At 44.5% G+C, this 21,298-nt stretch overlaps 1 non-coding gene across 1 annotated transcript; it reads right to left on the bottom strand.

Annotated features, from left to right (window-relative positions):
• Nucleotides 1–372: 372 nt before the first annotated feature.
• On the bottom strand, nucleotides 373–444 carry TRNAC-GCA (transfer RNA cysteine (anticodon GCA)). The gene has a single exon. It is a non-coding gene; the product is annotated as a tRNA-Cys (tRNA).
• Between the last annotated feature and the right edge of the window lie 20,854 nt (nucleotides 445–21,298).

Genomic DNA, 21,298 nt, shown 5'->3' with positions numbered 1-21,298 from the left:
AGGTACCTTTTCACCCAATAATGCTACCCAGCACTCTAACACAGCAAGTCACCAATGCTTTCTGTGCTCTTCCATAAACCTAGGAGGTCTGCTGCATGGCGGATGGCCACCTTTTCCACCACGCGTCCTACTTACATGAATTGAGAGAGCTGACCAAATATACACATCCACCACAGGGTCAGGACAAAACCTCTAATTCTGGAAGATGAAATTTTCTAATGAACCATTTCCAGAGTCAGAAGATGACATGACCTTTCCTTCCCTCGTCCCCTTTTTGAAGTTAGCCAAATTTTAAGAGCCACCTAACACGCAAGCAGAGTCTACAGTCTACAGCGACCACTTGTGTAGATGCAGAATGGAAAGAAAACCTGTAGGGGGCACCCGGATTTGAACCAGGGACCTCTTGATCTGCAGTCAAATGCTCTACCCCTGAGCTATACCCCCAAGCCTGCCACTGTTGCCTAACTAGCATCATTTCACCATGTTGCAATGCTCAGGTATCCTCCAGGACACTGTAATTGTAGTTCATTTTCAAAGAACCGTGAGAACCTGCAGAACTGCATCCCTCGGAGTGACGCCGTCTAGTCACCAACCTCCCCTTCATTTCCCACAGAATTGCTACCTTCTTGTTCCATGATTCCTTGACAAGCTACATTTCAGTTGGGCTGGGTTTGTTTCCTATACGAGGCTAATTATCACTCATCCATCTGCTTTATGTCTTGTGGGTTTATTGCTTTATTATAACCAGGAAAACATTATTTAGAAAGAGGTATATTTACCGAAAACATACACACAAATAAAATAAAATTTAAATACATCTAACATACAGATCTGTATTTTAGTAGGGAAAAAAACCCCACATTTTCCCCCAAGGAAAAAAAACAAAAAAGAAGGAAATCCTGCCATTTGAGACATGGATGGAACTTGAGGACATAATGCTAAGTGAAATAAGTCAGACAGAGAAAGACAAATATACTGCATGTTCTCACATAAATGTGGAATCTAAAAATACCAAACTCATAGAAACAGAACAGATTGGTGGTTGTCAGAGGTGGGGGTGGGGATGAGTGGGTAAATGGGTGAAGGGGGTCAAAAGCTACAAACTTCCAGTTACAAGATAAATAAGTCACGGGATATAATATACAGCATGGAGACCATAGTTAACAATACTGTAGTGTATATTTGAAAGTTTCTAAGAAGGTAAATCTTAAAAGTTCTCATCATTAAAAAAAATTGTAACTGTGAGGTGATGGATGTTAACTAAACTTATTGTGGTAATCATTTCTCAATATATACATATATCAAATCATTATGTGGTACATCTTAAACTAATACAATGTTATATGCCAATTATATCTCAATAAAGCTGGAAAAAAGTAATATTAGATGATTTTTATAGTCCAATGGGAACCACTGGACTAGAGGCTTCCTACGTTTTCTTTCAGCCTGAGAACTGTATGGAAAGAGAGCTTGATCGAAGTCCAGAAAAGACATATAACTCCTACCTACCTCTTCTCTAACCCAAATGCCTACCTCCATCCTCCCCAGGACAAAGGTCTCTGCGCTATGATCTGGCTGCACCCAGAATTTCCCTAAGCCATCTCTAACCCCCTCTGCTGGCTTTCTGCTTGCCACCCTCACAAAGCAACCTGGAAGGAAGTTTCCTCATTAGGGTTTAAGGATGCTCCGTGTACACATGCAGCGGACACACACACACGACTATAAGCTATTCTCTTGAGCAGTCAAATGTTTCTATTCACGCTCAGTGAGTCCACTCAGTGGACTCACTGAGCCTGCAGAGGACTACATCAAGTCAGAAACAAAGTGAAAACTTTGGGATCAAACCAAAAGATAAATTACAAATTGAATCAGTGGCTCTTCCTCTCGTTCTGCTGTGGAGGCATGTTATTAGCTGTCTGGATGTGCCCAGTGGCTGGCAACACACACACACATACACACACACACACACACGTGCGCGCGCACCATCTACAAAGCCCCTCCCTGGTTAGGCACGAAGCAGAGGTGACCTTGACACTTCTTACTCCTAAGCCTTTAGCACCAAGGCCCGTGACGGCACTCAGGATCCTGAGCTTTGGGCAGGAAGAAACAAACTTTCTTTTGGCTCTCCCACATGGTACCAGCTGGTGAGCCCACAGAGCTTCTGCCAGTTCACTCACACAGTGTTCCGTGCCGTTCCTCAGTCCCTGCTGCCCCCTCCCGCCCCCTCCACAGTTCAGCCTCGTGTTACAGCAGCATAGGAATGACCACCCAGCAACTGGCCTCACAGAGGAAGGAGGAACTGGCAGGAGTACATCTTCCCCACAGAAAATAGGGATGACCTATTTTCAGAGGGAAGGTCTGATGGAAGGCACATCCGGGAAATTTACATCTACAAACGCTTACTGCGATTGGCCACGTGGCATACGGTATCGTGCTAGCTGCTGAGCTTACAGAGTTGAGTAAAAGTGGTCCTTGTCCTCAAAGATCACACCTTCTAGTAGACGATGCAGACATGTAACCAACCAACGGGACACAAGGCAGAGGGCAAAGGTACAAACAAAATGGAGCAATTACTTCTCCCTAAGAGGAAATGAGGACAGAAGTGGCATGAAAATTCCTGACCTATTTAGGGAGCAGTGAGTGGAGCCCATGACTGAAACATGCAGAGTCTGGAGGACTGGCATGGACATGACGGAAAAACGAAAGTCAGAACTGGAGACCAAAGAGAGACACTGCGATGGCTCAAACCAGGGCAGGGCCCAGCAGTGAGGATGGAGGGAAGACACAGGTTCACAAGGTACTGTGGTAGAATATAAAGACCCTTGGTGACCCAGTGAATCTGGGGGCTGGAAAAGGACAGGTGAGTGTTCAGTATTTCAGAGGGTTCAAACGAGGGCGGAGAAATGGTGTAGGATTAGTAGACCTAAGACCTGGTCCCAAAGGGTGTGAGGCCAGAGCTGCAGGCTGGGAGCAGGTTTCCTGGGAATAAAAGCAGTGAGGGAGGTGAAATGATAGAAAGTGGTGTTCAGATAGGGCATTTCAGAGGTGGAATAATTTTGAGGCATCCAGGTGGATGGCCATGAGGGTAGCTGACTTGGAGAGGAGCAGGTAGGTCAGAGTGGAGAAGCTAAGGGTCATGCCAGTGAATACTGAGGTCACTTGGAATGACAGTAGGAGGCAAAGTGGAGAAAGAGCCTGGGAGTTGGTGACTAGAGTCCTTATCCTAGGAGACTGTGGAGACATGGCCTAGAGGACCAAAGAGGAGGGTACTGAGGATGAGGAGAGAATGGAATAACCAACTGTCGTTCCTTTAGAAGAAGAGGCTCCCACACAAAGTTCACAGGCTGGTGGCCTGAAGGCAGCAGTGAGAGGAAGGGGACGGGCATGGCTGCCTCCAGCTTCTCCCAGATTGCCCTCAGAAGTACATCTGAGACGAACCTTTTTCCACCAGCTCCACCACCTCTGGAAATAAAAGCCAGTCCCGTTTGGGAGCTGATGCTGTGTGGGGTGCTCTGCACAGAGCGTACCCCAGGCTGGATGACTTCTGCTGTAGGACCTCTTTCCATCCACCTGGCTTCTCTCTGGGAATGCGTCCTAACAGGGCTCAGGGCTCCCCACCCGTCTTCAAGGGCCATCTGGTGGGACTGCCTCTGGAGGAAACAGTCTGATGACGATATGCCTTTGAATTTTTTTAGCCATATAGGGTTCAGTTGATAGGGTTCAAGGTGAACTGCCTCGTACAACCATGTTCCATCTCAGCGAACACGTTCAGGAAAGATTCTCCTTTGTTTGTGGCTCGCCTGTCACTTTTTACTTTCCTTTCCACACATTTTATTCTCCCAATTTTTCTATATAGGACATTTCCTCCAGGTCCTATAAAGCCAGTTCAGATATGTCTCTGTTTGGCCTTGCGAAGGTGGGCACCTACACACACGGGCCCACCTCACATGGAATTCCCAACAACAAAACAAGATCATGTTGTTTTCTTCCCCAAAAAGTGCATGCAGAGTCCTCATTGAATAGCATCATCCTATAATTGGTAACAGAAATAAAATAAATGGTGATAATGTGGAGCAAAGGGAGCCAGGTCTCCAACACAATAATGTCATTTTTTAATGCACTACTAAAGCAATAGATTAGGACACATCTGTAATAAGGTGGTATCCGCACATAAACCTTTTTGTCTGATTGTTTTAACAATTTGGAACAAAACCATTTGAAAAATGTCATCAACAGGAGTATAGTTTTGTGATGCAGTGCTGTCCTTCGAGCCATACTGTCATCCCATGATGCAGGACACATTTGGAGAGCTGGAATTTAGTTCTTCTCTTCCTCGCAGTCAAGCTGGGGTTCTCAGCATGATGGGTCCAACTGCCCTTTTCAAAGCCTTCAGTGTCCCTAACCTGCTGCCCATGATACCTGGGGAAAGATTAATAATTTTCTGAGGATACCTGAAATCAAACAAATTTCATTAGTGATATTAATTTACACCAAATTCCAAACCTGGGCCCCAGTGTGAGAGCCTAAGGCTCTGAAATTCTTTGTGCTTTCCAGGTGGAGATAAATACCTGGGCTTTGTGATAGCATTGACTTCTGTTCAGAGGGCTCCTCCCTTTTATTTCTGGAACCACTGGTGCGATCTGAAGAGTGAGGCTGCTGCTAGAGGGCCCCCAGGCTTATGAGGCTGAACCCCCATTTTGTTTATGAAAGTCATCTTCACGTATATCTGCATTGACCTTCCCAACAGGGGGCTGTCACAAGTAGGGAGATTATTTGACAGCAACAATGAAACCATACACTGCCTCTAACTCAGCAGTGATACCAGTGCTATCAATAATTTTCTCTTGCCCAGGATTCTGTATTCATATCCACATGAAATTTATATCTATATGAAAAAATTTCTGAGGAAATACATTAGAAGTTTGAAATGTCATTTGCTAAGGGTGGTCTACTGTGCCTAAAATTGGAACATTTGAGTGGAATCTCTCAGAGAAGAAACAGAGTTCTCTACCTTTACACATGGCCAAGTTTCCAATTCCTGTAGCATTCACTGGCTCTTAGCACTTACCTCTGACCTCTGTCTCTCCCACTCTTTCTATTTCAATAGTTGGCCCTCTTTACCCCACCTCTGAAAAGCACACACATTTAGTGCAGCTCTGTTACTTAGCATGACAGGGCAATTGCTAAAATGTCACCAGGAAATATCAAGACGAGTATAATTTGAAGAAATCTGGGGTAGGTTGCTCGTGTATGTAATAAAATGCACCCAGGGAGAAGTAACTTCACATCAGGCACCTGTCTGGACTGGACACTAGAGCTCGAGCTACATGTGCCATCGGAAGCACCACCTACCACTCAAGACCGAAAAGTGACTTAAGCCACCTGGTGTCCTTGGAAGGAGCCCAGCACAGCCCCCACAGAAGAAAGCCACTTCCTCATGTCACTGAGCTGCTATTTCCAGATCTAAGGGACACAGGAACAGCTCAGATTAGTGGCAATCTAACCCAGGTCACCAGCCCCAGTAACAGATAGACATTGCTTTCAAAGCCTGAACCACAGTGCGCTTTAACAAGTGAGGCACAGGGGCTGTATGAGTGGCCTGGGAATTGGCACAGGATAAAAGCTTCTTCTCTCCCTCCAGGGGCCAAAACTATTGACCCCTAAACTGCCCCAGCCCTTACAGCAAAGGTTGAGATTCCCTTACACCTACATTCTGACTCATGGCTTGTCTACTTCTCTCTTCAGCCCAGAACTCAAACAGTCTATCTACCTGCTCTAACCGTTGGAACTTAATTTCCCTCATTGAAAAGAACATCATGTTACTGATTTGGAAAAGGAAATGCTCTTCGAATTTTTCTTTGACTTGGAAGGAACTTCACTATCTTCTGGGGCATACCCACATCTTCTTCCCATACGACACGCCTCCCTTGATGACACCCCATGGACCCCACCTCCTAATGCCTTGGAGTCAACCTCTCATCTTCCTCCTCCAGCCTCCACACCCCACCTGACATAGAATCCTGTCAATTCTGCTTTGCCCATTCTTACTGCCTCTGCCTTAGCTGAGGTCCAGAGCTTGACCTTGCCTATTTGCAGTAAAATCCCTGTCTTGGATCAAAACCCTCCACCACTTATCAAAATATATCCATTTCCTGCTTAAAACATCACGATGTTGCCTTATTGCAGTCAGAATTCACCTGGTTCAATTTCACAAACATGTATTGCACACTCACGACATGTCAGGCTGGGGCTGATGATACACAGGCAAACGAGGTGGAGTCTATCCCTGAAAGAGTTTGCAGGAGTCTGCAGCAGGATAGGCACATAAATGAACATGGCTTCATGTGAAAAGCACTAAAGTGAAAGGAATTATAAAGCATTTTGGAATCTGGGGGCTAGAGGTTGGAAGACACTACAGAAGACTGGTGACATCTGAGCTGAGACTTATGGGCTAAGGAGGTATTTGTCAAGTGGATATTGATGAAAGGGACGCTGTGAGGACTTTCTGGGCAAGTAAATGACTAGGACCAAGGCATAGAATTATGGAAGCTCCTGAGTGGTTCAGGTCTTCTGAATGGATAAACCATTGTCCCTGGTCATCACTGTCCCACGCCATATGTACCATCTTTAGCAGAAGACCATCAAAATTAGGCTAGAGTGCTACATCAGGTAGGAAGCCAGGCACCCAAATAAAAAGCCCAATTCAGAATGCAGCACAGATCTTCCCACAGATCTACCAAGGGGCTATGGAAGGGCAGGCAGAGGGGGAAACACCCAGCCCTGAGACATTAAAAGGAAGTCCATGGACCAGTCATCACTGGCATATCTCTGGATGAGGCCTTCCCACGGCCCTAGGATAATGATATCCAGTGACGATGACCAGCCCCACTGATGTCCTGGAGACCCACCCCTCAGAATACTGGCTGCTCAGCGCTAACCAAGTACCACAGGAGACCAGCAATGTACAGTAAAGGGCATTGCCCCTGACCACAAAGTACTCACAATTTCGGAGCGTACATGAGACATGGTTCATACATGAGACCCAGTCTCGGTGCATACACACAGAGCAACAAGTGGGCATGGCAGCATATAATGATGTGTCCAACCGAAGGTCACAGCCGTAACTGAGCTCTTCAGATTGTATAAGTCGGATCCATGTGGACTGGAGTCATCAGGTTCAAGGACTAGGCGGGTGGGGCATGAGCTGAGCCATAGAGGTTTGGTGGGATTTGAGTAACAAGAAGAAAATAAGAACGACCTGGGAGAACACTATCAGCCATGGCAAGAGCCAGGACACCTTCCCGCTTTGAATCGGAAGATGTCTTGGTTCTCATCCACGTGAATTCTTAGCCACCACGAAATCCTTTCTTCAGCACCCAGACTAGCCAAGCTCTTAACTGGGTGCTGTCAGGGCAAAAGAAAAGAATTGAATGGAGGGATTGTGTGGCAGACACAAATAAGAATTTGTGCTACCTTTCCTGATAGTGATACCTTTCTCCAAGAGGCCAATATCCTAAATCTTAAAACGTCTTACCTTGGGGCTCAGGGGACAACCCTTCCCCTCAACCCCCGACCCTGTATCTCAGCAAATGTCATCCCCACCCAGGACAGCAGCTTTGCCCTGCAGAACAGAGCAATCAGCCCCATCCTCGGCATCCATATTCATGGGAAGTGTTCACGTTCTGACCTGTAGCCTGTGTGGGATGTCAGCCTGGGAGTCCGAGCTGATGGTCCCCAGAAGTGCACTTCAGGAATTAGCCCACAGCCATCTGCCTCTCCTCCAAGTAACTCGGGTCCTGGGAGGAATAAACAGCTGTTGTCATTGCAGTCCCAGAGAAGCATAAAATCGGGCAAGGGCAAAGGGAGGTGGCACCTCTCCGAGCCAAGGCTGCTCCTGAGAGTGTTTGAAGGTTATTAGTGTGGCTATAATCAGGCCATTAGCTGGATGCAGGTGGAGAATGAAGTGGCTTTGAAATTGCTTTCCAGAGAAAGCAGAGCCTGTGTTGGTATGATCTATGCATATGATCTCTTTCAAGCAGCTCGTCAGCTTCCTACACGACCAAGGGGCTAGGACTCAGGTGTCCAGCTATTTACAGTCAGAACTATCCACTCCCCTGGCCCTCTAAAGGAAACAGGGCCTGCCAGCCAAAACCCTGCCCTCTACCTGTTCCACCAGCCCCATGTGAGCAAGTACCAGCCATGAGTCCCCTTCTCATACTCCGAATCAGGGTCCAGAGACTCAGAGGCTGATAAGCACTTCTATTTAGTTCACAGGCAGGTGGCCTCATTCTGCACTCCAGCATGGGCAGTGGCCAGTGCCCAATGCCCAGGGTGGCCACCCAATCCCCCTCAGGCTTCCCAAAGGGCCTCAACAGCAATCTCATTTCTAGGAGCAGCTGAGAAAGGGGTCCTCAGAGTCCCCTGTAAATGGGCCTCCTGCCCAGGCCCTTCTGAGCCACTTGGCTGACCCAGGCCTTCTCCTTCAGAGGCTGCAGAAAGAAGGGGTGTCCCCACCTACTGCTCCTTGGAGTTCCTTGTCTTCATTCATGGCACCCCATCCATCCATCTCCCCAAGATGAAAGTTTGAGTCTTATCCTTTTGGCCACCCCCTTCCACATCCAATCAACTGCAAATTCTGTACTTGCATCCCTCAGCCCAACCACTCTCCTCCTCCCCACTTCCACTCCAGCTGTTTCCAGTTCCTGCCACAATAGCCCGACCAGGCCCTCTGCAGGCAATTCTGTGCCTCTCCAACCTATTTCCCCCACTGCAGCCAGAGGCATCTCCCAGGAATTTCAGATCAGATCCTCTAATGCCTCTGATCAGTCTTTCCATAGTTCTCATTGTCCTTAGGGTGGCATCCAAACTTCTCACCTGACCCCTTGCACCTCCATGCACCTATGCTGTGGCCATACTGAAACTGTTCACATGTCCCAACAGCTCTGCTTATCTCACTAGCAGCCTTTGCACATGCTGCTGCCTCTGCAGCATCCAATCAAATGCATTGACTCTTGGTTCTATGAGTCTTATCACTAAGGAATGATGTTTGGTAATTAACATGTAGTATAGAGCCTGACTCATGTTGGATGAACGACTTGACTATGATGCCAGAAATAGGAGCATAATCACAGCCTCCATGCCACTGAGTTCCCCTACCACAGGGAACTTTGATGTGCCAGAATGTGCTTTTCAACCTCAGGTTGTGTAAAATACTTTTGACACATTTATTCACTGTTTTCAGAGTAGGTTGATGGGAGTGATGCAAGAACACAATCTTCTGAGCTGCTGTTTGCTGATTTCATGAACAAGTGAAGGGAAGCCAATTGAATTACAAGCTGACTCACAAAGCAGAAATTGCTCCATCTGGCTCAGCCTTCTTCTTAGGCCAGTTTTGCTGTCAATCCTCCTGGTACCCCCAGGCCTCCCCAAGTCTCTTTCACAAGCCAGCAGATGTGTTCGATGCAATGCTGGTAAAATGACACACAGATGGTCACCCATATGGTGCCAGTTTGGACCTGACTCCTGGAGAAAATTCTGGAAGCCCATTCAGCTATGAAGGACACCCACCAGCTTCCTGCATGGAGTCCAAAGCTGACTGCTCATGAGGACACAGGTGGGAAGCAGGTGTTTCACATAAATGGACCAACCTCTGCAAATCACCACCAATCAAGTCACTGGTGCAGGAGAAAATAAATTGAGAAAGAATTATTATCCAAGAGATGAAATGAACTCATGGCCAAGAAGGCAAGGGATGAGTCTGGATTCCCATAACATAAATAGTCATATGTAGTCAAGTAGACTTTGCTTTAGAACATGCCAGAAACTTAGAGACAGAGTATGTGAGGACTTCAGATTTAATTCGAGTTGATACAATGTCTGGGGATGTTAAATCTAATAAATTCAATCTAATAAGGGGCCACAGCAGCCAAAGAATAGATTCATTCAGCCAGTTGTTCAATAAACACCTACAATATTTCAGGCATTTATTGAACAACTTACAATGTGCCAAGCCCTGTTCTGGGTGCTAGGAACAGAATGGTGAACAATTCCCATAAGGACCTCCTGTTTCAGAGACTTGCATTGTATGGGGGAAGATAGAGAGACAAATAAATAAGAAAAAGTCCAAGAGTAAAAAGTGCTATTCAGAAAAGTAAAATAGGATGATGTTATGGAGAAGAACTGGGTGGCTACTTTAAATTGGGTAACTAAGCAAGTCCTCTCTGAAAAGCTGACATGTGAAGCTACAATCTGAATGACAAGGAGGAACCAGCTAATCACACAGGCATCAAGGGAATAGCTAGTGCAAAGGCCCAAGGTGAGACGGGTTGATGCTCAAAGACAGTGAAATAGCAGTATCCTTATAACGTATGATCCTACAGAGAATAAAACTCTAACCAACAGTGAAGGGTTCAGGGAACTGATATAGCCATGGAAGCACCACCACTTATAGCTGAAAGAGTCTAGAAAGCAGGGATTGACAGTGGCTAGCTCAACAAGATTTACCATTGGGATACTCAGAATTCTAAAAGGGATTCACACCAGGAGTAGGCTTGGCATTGGATCACAGAGACAGGGAGAAAAGCCAGATTTGGGGGAGTTGGGTCAAAGCTAAAAGTGGGCAAGTATAGGAGAGGTGGGAGCTGAGGTATGTCTGGAGGATGGGGTTGAAGCAAGCCCAGGGTCAGATTCTAGGGGTGCAGGAATGAAGGCTAGAATAACCTAATGGATCAGTAACTCAGAATGCAGTCAGGAGCTAGATGTGAACCAAAGGTGAAGAAACCCAAGGATCATGGCATTTTCATTTGCAGGAAATTTGGTATATGCTTCCTGTTGAAATAGGGGTCAATCTAAGACTTGAACTAACCCCAGAATACTAATGACTCCCAAATCTATATTTGGGGTCTGCACATTTCTCTTGAAATTTAGTTCCAACTCCCTGAAAGTCTCAAGAAGTTTAAGCTCACCTTTTCCAAAGTTGAACTCATGATCTCCCTCCCATCCACTCCAAACCACCTCCTTTTGCTATATGTCACATATCAGTGAATGACAACACCATCTACACTGCTCACAAGTCGGGAAGTTGGACATCATCTTGAGATGTATTGAAAATTGCTCTTGGAATTCCCACCTGTGAAAGAGAAGGGAGGAAAGCAGGATTGGAAAAAAGAAGACATTGAGCTGCAGTAAAGCCTCAGCCAACACTTCAAGATGGCCCTGAGAGTTGTCTCGAGATGGGACAAGTGGTCTGGGATGTAGCTTTCATACCCAACTGTTGACCAGTCATTGGATGTGAACTATCCAGGAAGGTGGTGTGACCTGAGACAAGATATCTACCTTCAGCCAAGGGCAATTCTCCCAGCAGCTGGAGGAATAACTCCTTCAGTCCAAGGGGTTCAGGGTAGCACATCAAAGCATCTATTTCTTCTCCCTTTTGCCTCATCCCCATCATCCCATGAGAGATGAGCTGTATCCCAGGGATCATCTTCTATACAGCTCTCCCACCCATCCTCTTCTCTCCTTCTACCATGATACTAGTCCAAATCTCAGAATTTCTCACCTGCACTAGATATTCAACCTGTTCTCTCTGGTCCTCTCCAGTCTATACTCCACATGGTTGCCACTTGGCTGTCTCATTTTTCTAACACACAGGTCTGAGTTCATTACTCTATTGTTTAAAACTCTTCAGCAGCTATCTTCAAAATAAAGTCTGAATTCTCTTCAGTGTGAAATCTGAATTCAGATCACAGAATTCCAGGTCCTACATGAACTGGCCCCTGTTGAGGCCTCTGTCCTCATCTTTCCCCACCCCTACCCCTGAACTCTGTGCTTTCGCCCTTATGCGTGATTTAGTGTTCCCTAAATGTTTCTTAGGGCATGTGGCTCTTTGGCCAGGAAGGCCTTTCCAACTCCATCCTCCCTGACCTTTAGGACTCATTGCAGAGCTCACTCTATCCTGAAACAATACACTCAACACAATCCATCCCCATTCCATCCCCCACTCCAGGTTATCTTGGTCTTCCCTCTATACCAGTACTCACAGTACTCTCATAATGACCTGATGTCTTGTCCCCTTCCCTGTGACAAGTAAGAGTCTTAAGAATAGAGACTATATCATATTATTTTTAATACCTCCAAATACTATCACAATGCATGGCACATAATAGGCACTCAGTATTTGATAAATGAATCAATTACTCAACCAATGAAATTAAGAGGAGTTAGCAATGCTATCTGACTATTTAATACCAAAACAAGATACTCTAAGGAGTTCATTTACCCAGTAGGGATATAATAGCCATAAGGAATGAACAGATCGAATCTTCATACCAGGGCAACAACCCCAAAGAATGTAAGGACTGTGTGCAGCCATGACAGCCCTTTATTCATAAGCTGAGGGTCAGCCATATCTATGTGTTTCTGGTAAGCTAGTGGGACATGTCTACTGTAGCTCACCTAACACTCACACCAAACCCCTTCTCACATACCTTCCTACACCGAAGAGACTAAGAACTGAAAACCACATCCATTTCTAGACTCCACGCGACCTACTTTCTACCAAGCAAATGTACTGTCAGACAGTCAGAAACGGCAGTGACGTGGCAGCCATGTGTTGCATGGGCAGGACTGGTGACAGAGGTGTTTGGGTTTCGGCAGAAGCTGTGGTGGTCTCTGGCCTCAGAAAAAAATGAAGTGGGTGCAAGAAGGCCCAGAAGTGGGTTTCCGCTGCAACCGTCATCGGGCATGTCTCTTAGTTGGTTTCCTGGCTCTTCAGTGAAATCGACCCTGTACCTTGTAATAAATCCCTTTATCCTTAAACTGGCAACTGAACAATACACCGATTTACAAGGAAGCCTGAGGATTCTCCTTGGAAAGGGTTCATCCTGGGGGGCAGGGGGGAGTGGGGGGGGTGTAGGAGGAGCCAGGTGTAATGAACTTAATCCAGCAACAAAGCTCCTGTCATCAGAAGGATAATTCTGTCCTTCAGATGTAGCTCCTGGGCCAGCCCACCAAGACTCCTATACGAGTCCCATTAAGAACAGGAGAACTGGCAGTAAAAATAGAATGAGCTGCCGACTAACACTGTGTAAAACACTGAGTCACAGACAGCCCTGCTTGGCCACCCTCCAGCAGAGGAGAACGATGGATTCTACCCCACTTTGCTTCAAACCATTCTGCAGGTGTGGCATCCCAAAGGCTCCAATTAGGGGGGACATCATCACCCACCAAGATATGGCAGTGCTTGGTCAGAAGTCCAGTGGGATGTTCTAGGACTCGGGAGCCTCAAGCTGGAGCAGTGGCTGTGCTAGAAATGCGAGACCTTGTTTGTGAACTCAGGTGCAACGCTCCCTGGGGACCCTCAGGAATATTGGGATAGGGGAACAGGCTGGGGTGCAGATGTGAGACACTATGTAAGGACCCTCCTAATATTGGAGAAACTCTTATTTTTAGTCCCTTGTGAGATACCCCCTGGGAATTTCCAGAAATACTTGGGGCAAACTTGTTTGTGAGGTGATGTATGGGGCTCCCCAGGGACTCCCATAAATGTTGTCAAGGGATCTATCTCTATGAACACATGTAGGACATGCCCTGAGGACTCCCAGAAAGACCTGGGAGGGGTTATCATGCATGAGTTCATGGGAGACATCCCTAGGGACTTCCACCTCTGCCTGGAGGGACTTATTGTGGGGGTATGTGAGGCATTCCTGGGCTCAAAACATTTGGGGGGCCTTCTGCGTGATCGGTTTCAAGCAAGATCCAATGAAATATGAGGATCACACCCCCTGTGACCTCCTTTTCACCCACAGGCCTGGGACATTTTTACATTCATTTCGATAACTGAGAACCACACTCCTTCCTCCATCCTAAGGGACAAACTTCTTATTTAGCTCTGGCAACTCTTTTGTTGAAGTTACTATCAAAACTTGCTGACCTGGGAGCCATTTTGACCCTGCCTGATGACCTCACATAACACTGTCATGCTCCATTAGGCAACAAAGTTACAATTTAACTCGCAAAAGACAAGCTTTTTGGGGACACCCACAGTATTACCCCCTACCTATTTACAGAAAGAAATGGAAACTTTCACAGACTGGTTGTCCTGTGTCAAGAAAGGAGTGTGCAGGGTACCTGGGTGTCCCAGGGCACCCCATCAATCTAGCACCCGCTTTCTGGTTGCCAGCATGTTTCTCTCCTCCCCTGACAATGCTGAACACTTGTACCCACTGTAACTTCTTTGCAGAGTTGGAAAACGTGCCCCAGAAACCATTTGTGGAAAAAAATATATGAATAAACAATTCACAGAGGAGGAAAAATAAATGACTACTAAACACTTGAAAAGATGTCTAACCACACTAATAATATAAGAAATGCAGCTTAAAAACAACTACTATTTCCACCCATTAAATTAGCCCTTTTTTTTTTTTCCAAATAAGACTATTCAAGGTTGGCAATGATGGTGTGGACCCTGAGAAAGAAGATACCTACTAAGAAGGGTGCCTGATGGCTAACTGGGCTCAAATTTAAGGAAAAAAAAAAACTAAAAACAAACAAAGAAACAAAAAATAAAAACAGAACCTAGCAGCCATTTCTACACAGGGGCCTCTCACACAAACTACTGAAGTGCCTGCCTGCACTGTGTTCCTGCCATCTGAGCCAGTCCTTATAAAGGAGTTCCTGAAATAGCATTTCAACTGATAGGACTGAGGCTTTCCCCATCTAATTAGAGCTGCACAGCTATATCCACCATTAGCATCTTTACTGGCCAATCAAAGTGGCTCCACTCTGACTAATCAGGAAAATCCTTTTGGACCAATCAAACTGTAAGGATTTGGAGTCCTCATTTACATGAGGATGAACCAATCAGCGACCAAGGGCGGGAGTTTCTGTCTCTATAACTCAGCTCCCCTCTGGCTCTGTGAGCTCACTTTCCCTTTCCACAGAATACTGAAGACTACAGTTTTCTTGCTGGAACTGAAACACTGATGATGAAACACCAAAGATATCTTGCTGGAACAAAGTGGAACAGGCCAGGCTGGACAGGAGCAAGTGGAACAGACCAGAGCAAAGCAAAGCTAACCAGCCAGACAGGGGCCTGGCTCAGGGCCACCTTGTGCTAGGGTCACCTCATAGCCATGCTGCTTCATAATTGAGCTGTAACACGATTTAGCTGTTCCACCGCCATGCTGTATCATAACTGAGCTGTTTGCACTGAATAAAGTTTCCCTTTTCACCACACCCCAAACTGAGATTCCTATTTTCATTGAATTGGTGCCAACAACCATCAGTTGATAGCGGTATAGTGTGGGGTTTACACCAGCTACTGGTGTCATTTAAATTGGTGCAGACTTTTGGGGAAACAATTTGGCAGTATATATCAAAAGTCCTTAATATGTTCTAACTTTTTATCTTATTACTGTGCTTCTAGGAACCTATTCTAAGGAACAAATCAGGATATGCATTGTACTGTTATTAGAACAATCACAAAAGTGGAAACATAAATGTCTAATGACTTTCTAAAAACTATTAAATAATGATACATGTGTATGGCAGAATATTAACAAATATTAAATAACATGTTTTCAAACAGAGTACATGAAGAATTGCTTACAATACAGTACTAAGTGGGGGAAACAGAGTTCAAAAACACATAGGGACCATCTCACAAAAGACCTGACTCCAAAATATAAAACGATCTTACACCTAAATAAGAAAACAACCCAATTAAAAAGTGGGCAAAAGATTGGAAGACACTTCACGAAAGAAGATATATAAAATGAATAATACGCACATGAAAAAATCATGTGCTCAACATCAGTAGTCATCAGAGAACTACAAATTAAACCAGTGAGATACTGCTACACACTTACTAAAATTAAAAAGAGGGGTAATACTAACTATTGCAAAGATATGGAGGAACTGGAAGTCTCATTTATTGCTAGTGGGAGTTCAAAATAGTCCAACAGCTTCGGAGAAAAATTTGGCAAGTTCCCATAAAGTTAAACATACTCTTACCACCTAATCTAGCAGTCCAACTACTATGTGAATATAAAGCTTACCATGTCTTCATCAAAACTGGCAACAACCCAAATGTTCACCAATAGGTGGATGGGTAAACACACTGTGGCACCTACATATCATGGAATATTACTAGGCAACAAAAAGAACATAGTATTGATACATACAACAACCTGGAAGAATCTCACGAACATTACACAAAGAAAAAGAAGCCGGACACAGACGTATATATACTGCATGTTCCATTTATATAAAATCCTAGAATGTGAAAAAGTACTAGTTACTTGAGGCTGAGTGAGGAAAGGGCTATGAGAATTGACTGGGAAGGAGCACAAAGGAACTTTCTGGAGATGGAAATGTTCTATATTGACTATATTTGTTAAAACTCAGTGAACTATACACTTAAAAGTGGTGGATCTGTTTTATTTATCTCTCAATAAAATTTTTTGTTTAAAAAAATGTATATAGAGATTTTTCAGTAAAAGATGGCACATTAACTGCGTGCATCTCTCTCCAAGGTCCCATTAAATGATAGGAAAGAAAAAAGAGCAAGTAGCGGGCCCAATTTCAAAAGATGTAGGCAAGTTGGAAATCTGATGGAGGATTGGTAACTGACCAAGCAGAGTGATGAATCCCTCAACCTAGAACGCAGTCCCTGGGTGATTTGGCCAAAGGAAGGAGGCTGGGGACTCAGAAATGTCAGTGTGACAAAGGGCAGGAGTGAGGCAAGGTGGTGACTGCAGAGGAATTAACTGAATACCTGTAGGTGGAAGTCTGTTTCCTACCCTACCATGTTAAGAAAGTAATCAAGTACCCCCATTCCACCCCAAACAAAACATTAGTGTGTTCCACTCGTAAACACGCCCCCCTCCCACACACACACACACACCACAGAGATATAGATATATAGATTTTAAAGACCCAGAGAAAATTATGGGAACTCTCCAAGAGGGTAAGTCAACATAAAAAAGAAAAGATAAGGAAATCAAGGCTCAATCCAGTAACTCCATATCCAAAAATTAGGAATGTACAAGGATTCAAATAATTTACTCCTTCACACCAAGTTTTTGGAAGTTACTTGATGTACTGCAACCAAACAGAAACCTAGATAAAGGAAAACAAGGAATCTGTGAAGAAGAGGAACCAAGGCAGGAAAAGCGTGAGAGCAAGTGTCAGCTGGGATTGTTCAAGGGCAGTCAGTCTAGATTGGAACGGGACAGAGGCCCCTGGAGGAGAGCTTCTGGGAAACAATAACAACAAACTTGCTGGGCTACCTGATCGGATGTAAGGTTGGTGTGAAATAGAGAATTTGATAAAGACAAATAGACATTGAAAATGTAGGCAAAACAGAGCTGTTCAAGCAGCAAATGTCCCCTTGGAGTGCTTCTTAGCTTTGCAGTGCACCATGGTGACATAGCCACAATGACAAAAACAGTTTACTGATTCTTAATTTTCCAGATGAACCTATAGGAAAGATGGAAAACTTAATTGTTGTTGTGGAGCACCATGTAAATGTTGACATTGAAAAAGCCAAAGTAACTGTAGACAGAAGTTGATGTATGGAGTATGGGGAGAAAAGCTGAAAATCATGTGGTGGGGGGAGGGGTGTTAATATCCTCCCTATAGAAAATGAAGTATCAAAATAACTGTACAGAGTCAACAGAACATGGCTAAAAAGATATAAATGTGTTGCTCACAGTAAATAACTATTAATAGAGGAATTATTACCATGGAGGAGATGGGACAGAGAAGTCATATCGTGAGAGCAGGAAGTCTAGCAGATAATATCTAATATTGATATGCAGGAAATAGTGGTAGACCCATGTCAACTGGAGATACCGGCTGACATAACCACCAGAAGAAAATATCAGAAAGGCTAATAATAGTAGCTGTCTCTGAGGATCAGGACTGGGGATACGAGGTGGTAGACAATGGCACTGCTTTTCATCCTAACCAACGCTAGACGCCATTTTCCTTTAATCATGTGTACATATTATTCACGAAACCTTTTTCAAAAAGCACTTTAAAAAATTGTACATGGCATATGGCTGCCAATATTGTAAAACAAATACAAATAAATTCATGGAAAAAAAAACCTTGAAGGAACTATAATAGCTACGTGTGGGTAGAAGTTATATGATGTTATTTAGCCTTGTTAAACTCTTCCATTTTTCCACAATGAGTATCCATTATTTTTATAAGCTAACAAAAAAATGTTATATAAAGAATCAAAACAATGTTTAGGAACAAGTTTTAAATGATACTGGAAATGAGGTGAAGGAAACAAAATTGAGTATAAAACTGAATTCAATTCTTTAAAACAATATGCATTAAACTATTGTCTGTGTCTATGAGTTTTTGTTTCTTTATTTGTTTGTCTTTTCCCCAGACAATAGTTTAGTGGTTATCAGAGGGTAAGGGGGTAGGGGGATGGTAGATGAGGGTAAATGGGGTAAAATATATGGTGATAAAAGGAGAGCTGACTCTGGGTGGTGAACACACAATGTGATATATAGATGATGTATTACAGAATTGTGCATTTGAAATCTATGTAATTTTACTAACCATTGTCATACCAATAAATTTTAATTAAAAAAAACTCTGGAAAAAACCAATATGCATGCAAGCAGAGAGATTTAAGAAAAGAAAATATTAACAGTAATTATCTTGGTGGTAGAATTTTGGGTGATTTTTTTTTTCATCTTATCTTCCTCTTCCCCCCCCCCACAATTTTTTTTTTCATAATAAGCATATTAAACCAGGTTGGGCTGGATAACTAAATTTGATCTCTCCATTGGCTTCAGACCAAAATAATTATGTAATGTCTGTTTGTGGTGCTGACACCTAGAAGGCCCTCAGTGAACACTTGTGGCATTAACAGACTGAAATGTAAATTAAGTCCTCTGGTGACTGCTTCTAATGGAGCCATTGGCCTTCAGTCACTCACTCAGCATTCAGTAGTGCCTACTATATTCGGTGACCTGCAGAGACCGTGTGGGTGTTGGAAGCGGAGGGTGCCAGCAAACTCTGATCTTGTGTGGCAAATCAGTTTGCAGAAGAGAATAAACACCCACATGTGAAAACAGACAGAAAATGTGCCCAGAGCTACAGCAAACAGATACATAGAGCCTGAAGAGATGGGTATCCCAACCAGGCCAGCCCCTCCTACTTCTCCTCCCACATCCTCAAGGCCCACTTTCTCCTTCTGCCCCTAAAATTCAACAGGGGCCCTGGGAAGCCAGTTTCCCTCCTCCTCCCCAGCCCCAGGAGGTGAGTCTGCCAGATGTCTGAGTCAGGGATGAATAGCACCAAACACCTGACTCCAGGAGAGCTAGGCTTAGTCAGTCTTCCCATGGAGAAGCGAAGAAGCCAATAAGAAGAAAAATAAAGAGTACCCTGAGCACTCTCTGAAAATGCTCTCTAAGGGAAGGCTGAGAAGCTACCAGTGGGTTTTCTGGCAGAGTCCATCCCCAAGACTTTCAGCCAAATTTGTGGGTTCCCAAGAGACTGTCAGCAATGAGAAAATCATGGCATGGACATGGACGCACAGTGTTCTATATTTCAAGCATCAGAAGCTCCTTGGTGGTCCCTATCACCCCCTGAAATCGCATCAAGACCAAAGTAAATACAACAAGATGTTAAATGGAAAGCTTCGCCTGAGGCACCATGATACAATAGACATAGCATTCCAATTTGGTGTTAGAAGAAGATGCAAAATTTCAAAGTCAGGTCCAAAAATTTGTTACAGAACTCAAACTTCTTACCTAGACTGACACTGAGGGTATAAAATGGCCTGGCTTTTAGAGATTAAGGGAGAGGATTTTCTTCCTATTGGCTTCTTTGCTTCTCCATAGGAAGACTGATTAAGCCTACCTCTCCCGGAGTCAGGTGTGGTTGGATGGCAAGGAATCCCAGCTCTTTGTTGCTATTCAGCCTGGAAATTTAAAAGGCAGAAAGACATGGGCTGGCTGGTTGCTCCCACCATGGATGGAATGAGATAGTTCTGAAAACTTGGGACTAAACTACAAACTCCCAGAGTGTGTCTGGGCAGGGACACCTGAGTGTTTCCCTTGGATCAGACATGAGCCAAGCATGCAAGAGAAAGTAGGTGTGGCCACGTTGGGCCTTGTCCAAGAGGGGCCTCCTCGAGGAGTGAACAATCCTCAGCGGGGAAAAGCTGAAATGATCTCTAATTCATGAGCTGTGGGAAGAAAGTTGTGATGAGCTGGAGGACAGTGACCGCCCTGGACAGGAGAGCTGCAGGGCGAGGTCCTGGCGATGGAGAACCTCCTACCGACACAACCACACCCAAGAAAGAATATTTACCTTCCCTACTGCCAGTCAAGTAAGAGCCTCTCTGCCACCTCCTCTCCCCTGTCTGCTCCAACTCAAAAGGGATCTTAAATCTGATTGGTGAGCTAGAGGAGGAGGACTGAGAAAGAAAGAAGAAACTCAACTGTCCCCACCCCTTCCCCAACCACAGGCTTCCTGCCTGCAGGAGCCCTAGCTGTTGAGTTGTGGAGTTTGGGTTATTGAGTGGGCCTGGACATTCTGATTTCTGAATTGAGACAGTGTGTGGTGACATAAGTGACGGCTGGACTTTTTATTATCTAAGAGGGAATAGAAAACTCATATAATTGTATGAATCGTCATGCAAGGGAAGGACTTTCCTCCATTAATACATTTGAAAAGGACGATGGAAATGAAAATAACATTGCTTTATACTTATATGTCAGGTGTCTTGATTATTCAAAGTCCACATCACTCTTTTTGCCATGGAATCCATTTCTCCAAAGCCAAAGAGCACTTCCTCCCCACCGCTGAACTCAGTTCCAGTCCTTTAATACAGGCTAGTGCAAATATTGAAAGGGACAGAGGAGGAGATCCTGGAGAAAGTGAGGAGAATCGGAAATGTGGGGAACCCTACAAAGGAAGGTGTAAGGCCATTTGAGCAGTCATTGCTGTTCTCAGGACCTGGATACTCTGCAGTACCAAAACCAGAGGTCCAGAAAGTCCCACCAGCAATATCAGCAGCATCAAAGGGAAATAACCATGGATAGAATTATGATGCGGGGGCGAGGGGAAGAAGGAAAGAATGAAACTAATATTTTGGTGAGCACTTTACATGTGCAGGTAACTTTTACACACGGCGTCTCATTTAATTTTTGCCACTGCCATGCAAGGTAATGCCATTATCCCCATTTTTCAGAAGAGACACTGGGACTCATAGATGTGACTTGCTCTTTTTTTTTTTTTTTTTTTTTTTTTTTTTTTTTTTTTTTTT

The sequence above is a fragment of the Hipposideros armiger genome, unplaced genomic scaffold, assembly GCF_001890085.2.
Source record: "Hipposideros armiger isolate ML-2016 unplaced genomic scaffold, ASM189008v1 scaffold_49, whole genome shotgun sequence".
In the NCBI taxonomy this organism is placed as follows: Eukaryota; Metazoa; Chordata; class Mammalia; order Chiroptera; family Hipposideridae; genus Hipposideros; species Hipposideros armiger.
This window is presented reverse-complemented; position numbering and strand designations above follow the sequence as displayed.